Here is a 15,545-nt window from a genome sequence, read left to right as displayed (position 1 = left end):
TTTTCCAAAGGGTGTACATTTGAGTAGTGTGTGCCTACTCGGACTATTATCTTTCTGCTTTTGGTGAAGTTTATAATATAATTTTTTATTTTGTGGCCACATTTCCATTTTATCAGATGGTCAATTATTGAGTGGGTACCTACTCGATTGAAAGCTCTTGCAAAGTCAAGAGAGATGAGTGAGGTATGTTTCCTGGTATTGAGCGACTTCGTGATGATGTGATCTGGATAGAGCAGATTATCTTAAGTCGATTTACCTTTCTTAAAACCGATTCGGTGTGGGTGTAGAAGTTTGTCATTGTTAAGGAACCACCATAGTCTGTTCGCTATTATTTTGTCCATTGTTTTACTCAGGCAGCAGTTAAGTGATATGGGTCGGAATGATGAGATGTCGGTTTTGTCCTTTTGAGGTTTCAGAATTGGTATGATCAGACTGGTTTTGTTTGATTGAGGTATGTAGTGGTTGAAGATGTGGTTGAAGTGGGAAAGTATTCTATTTTTTATTGATGGCGAACTGTGTTTAATCATGGGGTATGACATTCTATTGATTCCTGGTGTTGTACTCTTAAGTGCAATGGTTAATTCGATATTGGTTATGGGTTTGTCAATTTCTAAAGCAGATGTGGTTGGGATGTGATTGAAGGTTTTTGTGTTGTATTTATGGGAGGTGAATTCTTGGCTGAAGTTTGCGTCTTTTGAGAGATGGGACCAGTCTTGTGCGAGCAGGTTAGCGATTTGGTTTTTGTCGTTCGTAGTCACGTTACCGCAAAATCGGCGAATGTTGTTCCATATTTTTGTTGTTGGTGTGTTTGCTTGGATGGTTGATGTGAAAGTGGTTGTGGATTCCCTTTTCCTAATTTTAATTTCCCTTTTCAGGAACGCGTTTGCTTTTCTGTAAGCAATGATCTTTTCTTGGGTTGTGTTTCTTTTCAATGCTTTCCATGTTTGTTTTTTCTTTATGTGTAAGTCTGCTAAGTTTTTGTGCGTGAATGTCGGTTGGGTAGTGTTTGTGGTATTGCATGGTGTGCGCTTTTTATAATTATTTTGTTCTTTGTTTATGTTAGTTGAGGGAGGGTATAGGTGGTTGTTGCTATGTGTGTGGGTTGCAAAGTTGTCCCAGTTTGCCTCGCTTAATTTAAAAATTTGTCTGTCTTTGGTGTCTTTTTGTTGATGGTGGTGTCGGTTGGAAAAAGGGTGGTGATGATTGGGAAGTGGTCACTTCCGAAAAGGTCATCTATTATATTCCAGGTGTGAGAGAGGAAGAACAAAAGCAGAGGTCAATGTGTGTGAATGTGTTGTGTGTAGAAAAGTGTGTTGGTGACTTATCAATTAGTAGGATAAGTTGTGACTGTTCAATGTACTTAGCTATTGTTTTTCCTCTTGCGTTCGAGTGTGTGGATCCCCAGTTTTGGTGCCAGCTGTTAAAATTTCCTGTTTCCTGTTCCTGACAGTTTCGTTATTCATGTTAATTACGTTGTTCAGGTTATTCCGGGAAAAGGATTTGTTGGGTGAAATATAAATATAGTATATTTTAAAGTTTTGTTTTAATTTCATTTCTGGTGCGATTGCTTCTACATCTTTATTGTTGGTGCTTTGAGTGTGTTGAATTGATTTGTGGATTAGCAGGGCTACTCCTCCAAATCTGTTAGGTGCAATGTTTGTTAGTATATTGTAGTTAATTGGTGTCGGTAGGGTATGAAAATATTGTGTGTGTGTTTCTTGCAGTGAGATAATATGTGGAGAGTGTGTCTTGATGAGTATTATTAGTTGGTTGTAGTTGTTCAAATGTCCCTTTATATTCCATTTTAATATTTTTAAGGACATAGTTTATGGAAGTTTTTTGTTTGTTTTTTGACCTTTGTGCTGGAAAGGTTTGATCTTTGTTCTTTTGCTTTCAGGTTCTTAGATAGGATGGATTTTTCTACACGGTCGTTTGTTGATGTCGAGGGTTTTTGAGAGTCGTCATTGGTAGGTGAGCGCATTTCTTCATCGAACGAGTCGTAGACTGCGGGGGTCCGTACTGTCTTAGAAATCTCTTCATATTTCTTGTCTACCTCTTTGAGAAAGTCGTCTAGTGTCGTTGTTTTCGTAAAGATTTCGTTTTTATTATGTTTTTGTGTTTCAATTGGTCTGGTGGGGTTTTCTGTTAGTGGTGGATTTTTTACGGTTTGGGAGTAAGACGTTTCTTGGATAGGATTGTGACGTGTAAAGTAAATGGAGCGCGCAGTTTTGTGGTTTACTTTTTCGGTGATTCTGATGACTATGAGTTCCTGTTCCTTGAGAAATATTGGGCATTTTCTGTCCGTATATGTATGGTTGCCCTTGCAGTTAATGCATTTTGGTTGTTGTTTGCATTCGTTGTTGTCGTTGGTGTGAGTGGCTTAAGAGCAGTTTTTGCATGAAGGGTTTTCTTGCTTGCAGCCAGGGGGTGGTTGAAGCGAAGGCATTTTTTGCATTGCATAGGGGGTGGTATGTATGGGCGTGTGAATACTATTTCGACTTCTCCTCCGCAAATGTAGTCGATTGATTTCTTTATAACAAATGGATTTGTGTTTTCCAGGGATAAATTGTGTTTTCTTTTTATAACAATAAACTTATGTTCAATTATTGAGTTTTTAGAAGAAAGTCTGTTTTTGTCTGGTGGTAACATTTGACTGTTTGTTGCTGTATTTTTTTTTTGTTTTTTTGTGTGTCTCTTTTGTTTACTTGTTTGTTGTTGCAAGTTCTGCTGATAAGCACTGGTTGTTGGTGATTTTAGATCGCCGTAGCTGCACGTCTTTACTAAATGAGGTCTGGAGTTAAACTGAACCGTAACTACATAATTAATTAGATTTACTAAACATCATTTTTTTTCAGCGGCGAGTTTCAGCTTTGTAGTTGTATGTACAATTGGAAGAGCCCTCTGAGCGACGTTTGTAGTCGTGAATAGTCAGCGTTTTGCTGATGTGTGCACCTTAATAGGTGGTAAATTCGATACTCTCCGCTAATAAAAACAATTGACAATTAAATTAAATTTATATGCATTAGCCAAAACTATGTTACTCATCCATCTATATTACTCAATAAATTTATAATGTGAAAAAGAATTCAAAGCCATGGTGTGCTATCACTTCAACAAGGAGGGTGTTCTGACGCGAGAAGTGGAGTAGGTCAAGAACAATGACATAACTTTCGACGGACAACCTTGACAATAGGGAATCGTATTGCAAGACCCGCGACGCTCCATTTGGCACACTAATATGTGAAGGGGAGGAAATATGGCAGAAACACAGCCCGATCACAGCCCTACAAATTTCAGGAGCATGGAGATCACGGGTACTGCGGCCACAAACATCACAGTATGTCGGATGTCGTCCTTATTGTTGATCTTCTCCACGTTCTTTGATGACAATGGCGGCGCTTGTCCGACATATAAGATTCTTCATCCTCAAGGACTGTTGGATATGGTGGCTGGTCCTGGTGGCAGAAGACTCCGTGGACGACTAACCCAGGGAAAGTCGCCTTCCCTCGGAGCTGCCGGCTTCCGTCAGCGAGACACCCAAATTAATTCACTCCTTTTCTCTTTTCGTCTAAGGTCTTTTATACCAGACTAGAGCTTTTACTTGGCTGCCGGTATGGATCGGATAGACTAGGTGTTCCCACCTAGGATTACTGTTTCTTGTTATCTGCTATCTTGGGAGTCAACGGCCGGCTGTTGGCCTTTGCCAGCTACCGGAGTATGGCTACCAGTAGATCGACCGTGGCCGTTGTTCTGGCCACGCGACACCCGAGAATTGCCGAATTGCATTTTCTTCTGCCTTTACCAGTATGAGTCTGGTTAGTCACATGCACCCCTCCCCCTGTCTACAGATTCGTCGTTGTTTCTCTATGTGAATCTTTCTAAGTGGAGGGCGTGCGTAACATCTTTATTTACTATGAGTAATTTGACTATTTTATAGAGCAGGGAGCTTAAAAAGTTTAAAGCATGCAGATACTTATACGTTTTAGTTTTTAAACTAGTAACTTTAAAGTCCCCAACTTCTGTGGCCGTCAGTGCTGAGCGGCCACACAATCAGAACCTTTTCTCAGAATAGAGGCTTGACTTTAAAGCGTTTACATTTTTTTGTCTTTCACAATCGTATAAATTCTCTGTTTTGTTTTAAAATAAGCAAGTATACCGACTATTTGTTGAAATTAACGTAAGTACAATTTAGATGTGCTAGTTAATTAAAACTCTGTTAGGTCAGCTTAATATTTGTAATTTTTATTTAGGGGATAATTATAATTAATATTTATTGAGTGCCCGTTTGGGCTGGTCGACCTCTGTTTAGAAACTGAACCGTAAGTACAATTGATTCTGGAATGAAGACTGCGGCTCCTTTGTACGGCTAAGATGCTGATCCCGCACATTTCGGGCAGCCGCTACTAACTCTGCAACTCTGTTGCTGGCCGAATATCTGTTAACGCAGGGCCTCGTAACTTAAGCACGCAGCGCTAGCATGGGCCGGATCGGGTATCGCCAGCTGAATTCCCGCTGACCCTAGCATCCGGTGCGGTCTTCCTTGACATATTTGGGCGGTGGGCGATTTTAAGTTTCCCTGGTCGACGCCCCACGACGTACTAGGCTGGTTTGTCAGGTCGTTTGATTGGTTCGAGTCCAGAGAAATAGGAAACTGTTGTGGAAGCCGAGAATGTTCGGTCAAACAACCTGGTTTCCGACGACTGGTGGGAGGGGGTTTTTGTGCATATTCCTTTTCTAAACACAGCCAGTTTCCGTTTGGAACACTTGAGATGAAAGTAGGGGCATGTTAGCTTAGCGGTTGTGTAGAAGTTTTGTAGAAGTGGCTAACACCCCTAGTTAGGGATATTCGTTTTTTTTTGGGGCTTACATATCGGACGGTTCTTGATCAAGGAGAGGCCGCCAATATATAAACATTTATTGTCACTTCTTCAGCGTTTACGTCGCAGACCTGGCGTTTTGAAAGCTACCACATTTATACTAAGCATAAAAAAAAAGTATAAAAATTGCGTGTCTGTATTAATCAGCACAAAGCGACAAAACTATTAAAGAAAGGGGAGGCCTACAAAGAGGGTCCCACTACATAAATGAAGGGGCCCCAGGAAAAGAATCTATTCCAACCCAGCACCGGAAGAATGACCCGCTCAACAACGCGCGGAGAGAATCACCGACCCCGGAGTGCGAACGCTCCAAGGCTTGAAAGAGAGCCGTGGAATCTAGCAAAAAATCAGACGGTGGCGGCATAGCAGCTAAGATTTTCCTGTTCCGCGTCGACCGATTGCAAGAGTTGTATAGCCTAAGCCTAATGCAGGTAAAACCAGAACCTGCATTCTTACAAAGGCACACTTTAATACATTTCTTATTCCACAGTTTAGCGAAGGCGACCTCACCACGGTCAGACTGGAGCTAAACGAACACACTCATCACACCATAGCATCATTCTATCTGGCTAACGACTACGAAGGGCCACTACTAAACACCACTACACAACAACTCATACGCACTCACTCATCTAAGGAACTCCTCCTGGGTGGAGACACTAACTCACACCACACACAATAGGGAAGTACAAACACCAACGAAAGGGGTGAGTTACTCTAAGACTATCTCCTCCAATCAAATCTATTCATCTGCAACAAGGGTAATGAACCAACTTTCATCACTAGAAATAAGAGGGAAGTACTAGACATTACACTAATATCTGATCCCCTACCTAACCAGCTAGAAGCGTGGAAGATGGGGATCGAACACTCATTCTCAGACCACCGATACATAGAATTTACAATAAGTCTAGACTGTCCTCCCGCCGAGAACATCACTAATCTAAGATTAACCAACTGGGGTTACTACAAGAATCTCCTCAACAGGAACCTACACGCTCCTCCGACACATACGCAACCGTCAAGAATTAGATAACCTAGTTAACACTTTTACTGATATCTGCGTTGAGGCCTTAAAAAGGGCTTGCCCAAGCAGAACAGTCAAAACAAAGCACAAACCCCCTTGGTGGAACGCAACCCTAGCGAACCTTAAAAGAGAGTGTAGAACTTACTTTAATAGAGCTAAATACAACAATAGCGAATCCTCCTGGAACTTATATCATACAAAACTAAGCCTATACAAAAAGGAAATTAGAACATCAAAACGAAGAGCTTGGGCTAACTTCTGCAGCAGCATAGAATCTACTGCGGAGGCATACAGACTCAGAAGAATTCTAGCAAAAGCTCCAGCAACCATTGGCTATCTTAAAACCAATGCTGACAGCTGGACGGAAAACAGTCAGGAAACCCTTGAACTACTGTTAGACACCCACTTCCCTAAGAATACCCATGTAGTGGAGGACCTTTACATAGAGGAGAACTTAGACGACCAGTGTATTAACAACATTTCAAACCCTGGCCGCATTCAGTGGGCTGTCAACTCTTTTAAGCCCTTCAAATCACCTGGCCCGGATGGGTTCTTCCCGGCCCAGCTACAACGGACACTAGATATGTCCCTACCCTGGCTGACAGCCATCTTCCACGGCTGCCTTGCTCTAAGCCATATTCCAACAAGGTGGCTGGACGTTAAGGTAATTTTTATACCGAAAGCCGGCAAGCCCTCCCACACCAACCCAAAGGACTTCCGCCCGATTAGAGAGACTAATCCTTCTTGTTGAAGACCCTGGAAAGGCTAATTGACACCCATATCAGACTAACCATCGACCGTAGCCTACTCTCTGACGCACAGCATGCGTACCGTAAGGGTAGATCAACAGATACCGCCCTCCACTCTCTAGTGTACAGTATAGAGAGGGGTTTCCGCAATAAGGAATACTCTCTTGCAGCGTTTCTAGACATAGAAGGCGCCTTTAACAACGTCACCCCAACGGCGATTACTGGTGCTCTGACTAATGTGGGCATTGAGCGGTCCATAGTGGGACTCAAACACCATGCTAACCAGTAGAGTAGTGTACTCCACTATGGGATCGGCCCAGTCGACCAGGAACGTCAGCAGAGGAACCCCACAAGGGGGCGTACTCTCACCTCTTCTATGGGTTTTAGTGATCAACAAACTGCTATCACTTCTAGAAGAGGCCGGCACAAAAGTGGTAGCCTACGCGGATGACGTGGTTATCCTACTGCAGGGCAAATTCCCGCAAACCCATTGCAATCTAATGGAGACAGCCCTATCCACCCTTTCCCGGTGGACGGCTGTCTGTGGACTGGGAGTTAACCCAGAAAAGACCGAACTAGTTCTCTTTACAAGGAAGTATAAGGTACCAATTCTAGTTCCCCAAAAACTACACCAAACGCGCCTAACCTTTAGCAACCAAGCAAAGTACCTAGGTGTCATCCTTGACAAAAAGCTCCTCTGGTCAGATAACATCCTAGATCGCACACGCAAAGCGGCCATAGCCCTCTTCGCTTGTAAAAAAGCCATAGGGAGGAAGTGGGGTTTCTCCCCCATGATAGTTCACTGGCTTTATACTGCAATAGTCAGGCCCATTCTCCTCTACGGAAACATCGTTTGGTGGCCTTCTCTAGATAAGAACTGCAACCTCCGGATCCTTCACAAGATCCAAAGAAGCGCAGAGCTCTGCATCAGTGGAGCGCTTCGCGTCGATCTCCAACCCCTGGACCTACTTGCCAAAAGCTGGGCATCTGCAACAGCGCTGAGGCTCCGCGAAGCAGCGGCATGGCCAACAGGCTCTACGGGTCACTCCAGTATCCTAACAAACCATCTATCCATACCACATATCACAGATTACGTTCCACCCATAGTCAACTTCGAAAGAAGATACGAGATCTTCATACCCACCCGTACAGACTGGGACAACTTCCCACACCAATTCGAAAACGCCGTCAACATATACACGGACGGCTCCAAGCTTAACTCCCAAACAGGTGGGGGAGTCTTTTCCCCCGAAATAGACATAAAAGTCTCATTCTGCCTACCAGACCATTGTAGTGTTTTCCAAGCGGAAGTGATGGCAATTCAGGAAGCCATTACCCACCTGAACACGTCTGTACATCAAGACATAGATATCTTCATCTTCTCGGATAGTCAAGCAGCCCTCAGGGCCCTCGACTCCTACACAACGAACTCAAAAACAATCTCTGAATGCCGCAAATCTCTTAACGAGATGGCCACTCATCTGAGAATCAACCTCATCTGGGTGCCTGGACACCGCAATATTGAGGGCAACTGCATAGCAGACGAGCTAGCAAGACAGGGGACAACCGCCGATATCCTTCGTGATAAGGACACGGTAGGTATGCCCATGGCTACCTGCAAGCTCCATCTCAGGCAGAGATTGTATACACTTTCCAACAACCGTTGGAACTCGATCTCAACATGCCACAATTCTAGACTCACATAGCAAAACTACAACTCGAAAAGAACAAAAACTCTCCTACAACGTAGCAGGGAGGACATCTCCACTCTCCTAAATGCCCTCACGGGCCACTGTCTTATAGGGACTCATGCGCTAAGGCTGGGTCTGAGTTACCACGATTTTTGCCGCAACTGCAAACAGATAGACGAAGAGGAGAGCATCGAACACCTCCTATGCTTCTGCCCAGCGCATAACCTAAAGCGCTTTCAAACCCTAGGTAGCTACACACTTCCGAACCTTGCGGCCATTCAGGACGTAAGCATTCAAAAACTATTATGTTTCTTGAGAAGAACAGAATACTTCGCGAAAGCAGATAACCCATGAGCTAGGGAAACGGATCTTTCAGAGATCATGTGGTATCACAAGGGGCCCATTGTGGCCTAAGTGAGGGGATTAATATCTAGTTTCCAACCACTCCTACCTAACCTAACCTATAGCCTAAGCCGCCAACAAGTCTTTCGCTAGTTCCATATTCTGCTGGCATTTGTAGCCACTAAATGGTATTGGCAGCTAAAGGAGGACAAGGCTGAAGACTGTGACTTTGACTACTACTCATTGACGCAGGAAATGAGACGGGCGTTTTCCACTACCGGGACTCACCTAATGAAGGTCAAGGACGCACGAAACCTTTAGCGACTACGTTTCCGATATGCACAATTTGCTTTTGAAGCTGAAAAATAAAATCGCTGAACATGAATTTGAGCTTTTAAAGGACAACATGAACTCCCAGATGAGTGGGTTGCTGTTATCGTTCCTAATAACCCTGTTAGCGGAGCCTAAAAGAGAGGGTCTCCGATTTGATCTCTGGTTAAAGAACACTGGAAAGAATATGCGCATCCTGCCCCTCAACAAGATAGAGGAATTCCAGACTTTCCGGACGCGGTCACGGTGGAGGAATTTAACCGGCAGCGGAATGAAACACGAGGGCGTTATGAAGAAGGACATGGATGCCGAGGCCCGCTACAATGCCACCTGCCGGTTGTGCGAGAAAATAGGCACGGATGCGTACGCTAACCCAGCGGCTTTTCCGCGGAGTCCGTACGGCAAGACCGGGATAGCCGGCTGGACAAGGACAAGCCCTTTCCGGTAAAAACAGCCAAGCCCAAGCAAAAAAACACCCCCCCCCCAAGAGCTTAGAACAACGATAGAAGGTGTACAAACTCGCTTGAGAACGTATCTTCACCTGCTCGGAAGATGCAGGTAGCAAGACACGGACCGCACGGAAGATACTGAAGTTATATGATGCCCGAGCGGACTATCGCAGGCTCAAGCAAAAGCTGGTGGATACGGTGGTGAGCGTACAAAACGACAACCGTTTCTTTGCCAAAACTAAGGTCGATGGATAAGAAATACTAGCGTTACTGGACACAGGCGCCAGTGCGAACTGTATTGGCAGCAGACGCGAACGCTTTCTTAAAAAACCGGACGCGGCCGATAAGGAGGGTAAGTGAAGAATATGTACCCACTGCCAGTGGTGGTGAGACCCAAGTTTCTGATAGCGCCAGGTCTGATACAACGATTGTATTTCGGATTTAATTTCTGGGATACGTTTGGCCTAACGTTTCTCGGTAATGTTTGCCAAGGTTGCCGCCATTAAAGAGACACCGGATATAGACCTTATGACCGGTTGCCTAGATATGAACGATAAGCCCAAGCTCGAAACCGCCTATACCTCACATCACCTTACACCAGAACAACATTCGAAGCTGCGGAAAGTGATAGAGACATGTCCATCCTCTCTGGAAAAAGGATAAGGGAAGACCAGCTTAGTTTAGGTTAGGTAGGTGGAATTGGATTAGATTAGATGACTAATCCACCCACTTTGGCCACACTGGGTCATTTCTGATACCACGTAATCTCTGTGCAGATCCTTTTCCCTAGCTCATGGGTTATTGGTTTTCACTAAACAATTTGTTCTTTTTAGGAAACATAGGCGTTTGGGAATGCTTACGCCCTGAATGGCCGCAAGGTTCGGATGTGTGTAGCTCCCTACGGTTTGAAAGCGCTTTAGGTTATGCGCTGGGCAAAAGCTTAGGAGTTGTTCTCCTCTTCGTCTATCTGCCTACAGCTGCGGCCTAGAAGACAATGGCCCGTGAGGGCATTAAGGAGAGCGGAGTTGTCTTCCCTATTGCATTGTAGGAGAATTTTGGTTCTTTTCGGGTTGTAATTTGGCCAGGTGAGTCCGAAATTGTGACACGTTGAGATTGTGTTCCATCGGTTGTTGGAGAGGGTGTCCAGGTGGGACATGGCTTCCTGAATTGCCATGACTTCCGGTTGGAAAACACTACAGTGGTCTGGTAGGCGAAATGAGAAAACTCACCCACTGAGTTCGGAAGAGAAAACTCCCCCACCGTCTTGGGAGTTAAGCTGAGAGCCGTCTGAGTATATGTTGACAGCGTTTTCGACTGGGAGGTTGTCCCAGTCTGTATGGGTAGTTATGAAGATCTTCTACGTCTTTTCGAAGTTGACTATGGGTGGAACGTAGTCTGTAATGCTTGGTATGGATATCTGATTTGTTAGTATATTGGAGTGAACCGTTGAGCCTGTTGTCCAGGCCGCTGTTTCGCGGAGCCTCAGCGCTGTTGCAGATGCCCAGCTTTTGGCAAGTAGGTACAGGGGTAGAAGGTCGACGATTGTGTTTAGTGCTTCAGTGGCGGTGGTGCGGTGCGCCCCACTGATGCAGAGTTTTGCGCTTATTTGGATCTTGTGCAGGATATTAGGCTAAAATTCTTTTCTAGGGAAGGCTACCACACGATGTTTCCGTAGAGAAGGATGGGCCTGACTATTGCAGTGTATAGCCAGTTAACTATAACGGGAGAAAAAACCCACTTCCTCCCTATAGCTTTTTTACAAGCGAAGAGTGCTATGGCCGCTTTGCGTGTACGGTCTAAGATGTTGTCTGTCCAGTGGAGCTTTTTGTCAAGGTTGACACCTAAGTACTTTTCTTGGATGCTAAGGGCTAGGCGCGTTTGGTGTATTTTTGGGAGAGTTCGACTTGGTATCATATACTTCCTTGTGAATAAAACTAGTTCGATCTTTTCTGGGTTAACTCCCAGTCCATAATCCGCTGTCCACCTTGAGAGGGTGGGTAGGGCTGTCTCCATCAGATTGCAAAGAGTTTGCGGGAATTCGCCTTGCAGTAGGATAACCACGTCATCCGCGTAGGCTACCACTTCCTCTAGAAGTGATAGTAGTTTGTTGACCACTATGTATAACCCATAGAAGAGGTAAGATTACACCTCTTTGCGGGGTTCCTCTGCTGACATTCCTGGTCGAGTGAGCTGATCCCACAGTGGAGTTAACTACTCTGCTGGTAAGCATGGTGTGTATGGGTCCCACTATAGTCCACTCAATGTCCAGTTCAGTCTGGGCGCTAGTTATAGCCGTTGGGGTGACGTTGTTGAAAGCGCCTTCTATGTATAGAAACGCTGCCAGAGAGGACCTTATTGCGGAAACCTCTCTCTATACTAAATACTAGAGAAAAGAGGGCGGTATCTGTTGATCTGCTCTTACGGTACGCATGTTGTGCGATGGAGAGTAGGCTTAGGTTGGTAGTTAGCCTGATATGAATGTCAATTAGCCTTTCCAGGGTCTTCAACAAGAAGGAAGAGAGACTTGTCGGCGGTAGTCTTTTGGGTTGGTGTGTGAGGGTTTGCCGGCTTTCTGTATAAAAATTACTTTATCGTCCAACCACCTTGATGGAATGTGGTTTAGTGCTAGGCAGCCGTGGAAGATGTCTGTCAGCCAGGGTAGGAATATATCTAGTGTCCGTTGTAGTTGGTCCGGGAAGAACCCGTCCGGGCCGGAGGATTTGAAGGCTTAAAAGTGTTAAAAGCCCACTTAATGCGGTCAGGGTTTGAGATGTTGTCTATACTCTGGTCGTCAAGGTTCTACTGCATGTAGAGGTACTCCACTGCTTGGATGTTTTTAGGGAAATGTGTGTCTAACAGGAGTTCAAGGGTTTCCTGACTGTTTTCCGTCCAGCTATCAGCATTGTTTTGTGGATAGCCTATGGTTGCTGGAGATTTTGTTAAAATTCTTCTGAGTCTGGATGCCTCCGCCGTACATTCTATGCTACTTCAGAAATTAGCCCATGCTCTTCGCTTTGATATTCTTATTTCCTTTTTGTATAGCCTTAGCTATGTATGGTATAAGTTCCAGGAAGATTCTCTATTGTTGAATTAAGTTATAAACTCTCTTTTAAGGTTCGCCAGGGTTGTGTTCCACCATGGCGGCTTGTGCTATGTTTTGACTGTTCTGCTTGGACAAGCCCATTTTATGGCATCACCGCAGATGTCAGTGAAAGTATTAACTAAGTTTTCTAGTTCTTGACCGTTGAGTACGTGCGTCGGTGTAAGTATCTCTTGAGGAGATTTTTGTAGTATCCCCAGTTGATTAATCTTAGATTAGTAATGTTCTCGGCGGGAGGACAGTCTAGAGTGAGTGTTCGACCCCCACCTTCCACGCTTCGAGCTGGTTTAGAAGGGGATCAGATATTATTGTAATGTCTAAGACATCCTTCCTATTTGTAGTGATGAAAGTTGGGTCATTACCTTTGTTGCAGATGAATAGATTTGATTGCAGGAGATAGTCATAGAGTAACTGACCCCTTTCGTTTGTTTTTGTACTTCCCCATTGCGTGTGGTATGAGTGAGCGTCCCCTCCTAGGATGAGTTCCATATATGAGTGTGCGTGTATGAGTTTTTGTGTTATGGTGTTTGGTATTGGCCGGTCGTGGTCGAGAGCCATATAAAATGATGATATGGTGTGATGTGTGTGTGTGGTTAGCTCCAGTCTGACTGTGGTGAGGTCGCCTTCGCTAAACTGTGGAACAAGATAAGCGTTAATGTGTGTCTTGGTAAGAATGCATGTTCTGGTTTTACCCTTACCCTTCGTGAAAAATAGCTTGTATAGGGGGGTTGATAAGCCACAGATGTTGTTACCAACAACCCATGGCTCTTGAATGAGGACTACGTCTATTTTGCCTGTTGCCAGGCAGATGAGAAGGGCAGCGGATGCTGCCTTGCTGTGGTGCAGATTAATCTGTAGAAACTGCACCATCTTTCGGACCGTGATCGGGCTGGGTACCCTCCGCTTGCTCTGCTATGTCCTGGAGAACAGTGCGCCCGGTCGGGTCGTGACCTGAGTGCACAGCTGCTTCAGGCTTTCGGTAAGCTCTGAGTCAGTTGACACGTACGTGGCCTCCTCGTGTTCCATTTTGTCATCACTCGGGGGTTCATACGATGGGCAGGCAGCCAGGTTGTCTGCCGCAAACATGTCCGTGTCATAGATGCGAATCTGCACCTTGTCGAACCCATAGTTCAGCCGGTTCTGTTGCGCTGCGAGGGATTCCAAGCAAAGCTGGTTCAGAAGGTTCCTACCTCCTTCATCGCTCTGATCGATGACGCCAATGATCTTCCGATCCTTTACCACTTCCGCAAAGGACCTCGACCATGTGCCGCGGTTGGTTGTCTTGGCCTTTTTGCTCGCTGGTTGCGCTGCTGGAGTTTTTGTTCCAAGCCGATGACGCAGGCGGCGAACACCTATTATATGTATATGTCAGCCAAATTGAACAAATCGCAGCGGAATTATAGCATAACCGAATTGGAATGTTATGCCGCCATTCTCAGCATTGCCTAATACCGTGCCTACGTAGAGAAAATCCCCTTCAAAGTGATCACTGACCACGCTAGTCATAAATGGCTGATGGGTCAAAAGGTCTTATCTGGCAGATTAGCGCGATGGAGTCAGAAACTACAAGCGTTCGACTTCACCATAGAGCACAGGAAAGGATCACTGAATGTTATCCCACTCACGAGTTACACAAGGCTGGCGCGGAAGAGCTTGACATACACATCAACCTCGACTCGACGGCGTTAAAATCGGCGGATTACGTCAAACTAGTTCAGGCAGTGGACCAAAATGTAGATAAAAGTCCAGATGAGATTTTGCCTAAACGACGCCGTTGATGAATCCCGAGCATGGAAGCTTTGGGTTCCCGCCGAGCTGCGCCCCGTTTAAGTCTGGAGAGCACATCATGCCATAACCGCAGTGCATGGGGGTTGCACAAATGGGTTGCACAGGGATGGCTGTAGGTGTCCAAAAAGTAGTAAAGGAGTGCGAGGTCTGTAAGATCACCAAGGCCGCCAACAAAAAGAACCGACCACCCATGGGAGAACAGCGGGTTACAGAGCGGGCTGGCCAAAAGTTCTTCATCGACTTTATGGGACCATACCCGAGGACCTAAGCTGGGAATTCGGTGATTTTTATATGCCTGGAGAACTTCTCCAAATTTGTTTGGCTGCAACCGTTGAGACATACAGTAGCTAAACTCAAATTGCTCGAGACCAAATTTTCCCTCAGTATAGGGACCCCGAGTTCATCCACTCTGACTTGCTCCAAATTCTGCGAGCAACAATTGCCACCGATCAGCAAATTTTTGATACCCAACTAAGTCGAATAGAGTGTGCCCTTATGAATGGCCTGCACGAGTCGATAGACTTGGAACCGTATTAAGCCATGTTCCAGACGCGGATGATTAACCACGGAATAGCCTATCCGATCTTTCGGAAATTGGGGGAATATAGGCAGGAGATCCGCAAATAAGCCTATCAGATAAGATGAAACTCATCCGACAAAAGGTGACCCAGGGACTAAGCCGAACGCATGAACGCGCGGAAAAGCCATATAACACCCGTAGTAAGATCGTAGAATTTTCGTGGGACAAGTTGTCTATGGGGAATACTACAGGCAGCATAACTAAGCTGACGTATATAATGCCAAGCTTGGTCGGAATCGAATTCGCTGTGTTGTACTCCAGCGTAAGGGCAAAGCGCTATATGAGCTGGGCAATGCAGTGGGAAAAAGTGTCGGGGTATTCCATGCTAACGACCTGTATGTCGCCTAAGTCCCTGAACGTAATCCGACGACTCCAAAAGGCAATAAACTCAGAACTGCGGGGAATGAATTGATAGAATGGTCCAAACCACATGATGAGCGGAACAAGTAATCAGAACTACCATGTTTCCGCTTTAAAAACCACAACCGGGGACCGACACTTCACAAGACATAATGAAGGCCTTCCATGTTTACGAACAAGCCATCGAAGCTGCTAGCCAGCTCCAACGACTACAAGTAACGTATGAGGACCGGACATCATATCTGGCATTCT

The sequence above is a fragment of the Drosophila suzukii genome, chromosome 3 (genome assembly GCF_043229965.1).
Source record: "Drosophila suzukii chromosome 3, CBGP_Dsuzu_IsoJpt1.0, whole genome shotgun sequence".
Lineage (NCBI taxonomy): Eukaryota > Metazoa > Arthropoda > Insecta > Diptera > Drosophilidae > Drosophila > Drosophila suzukii.
The sequence above is the reverse complement of the archived record's forward strand: the minus strand, read 5'-3'. Positions refer to the sequence as shown.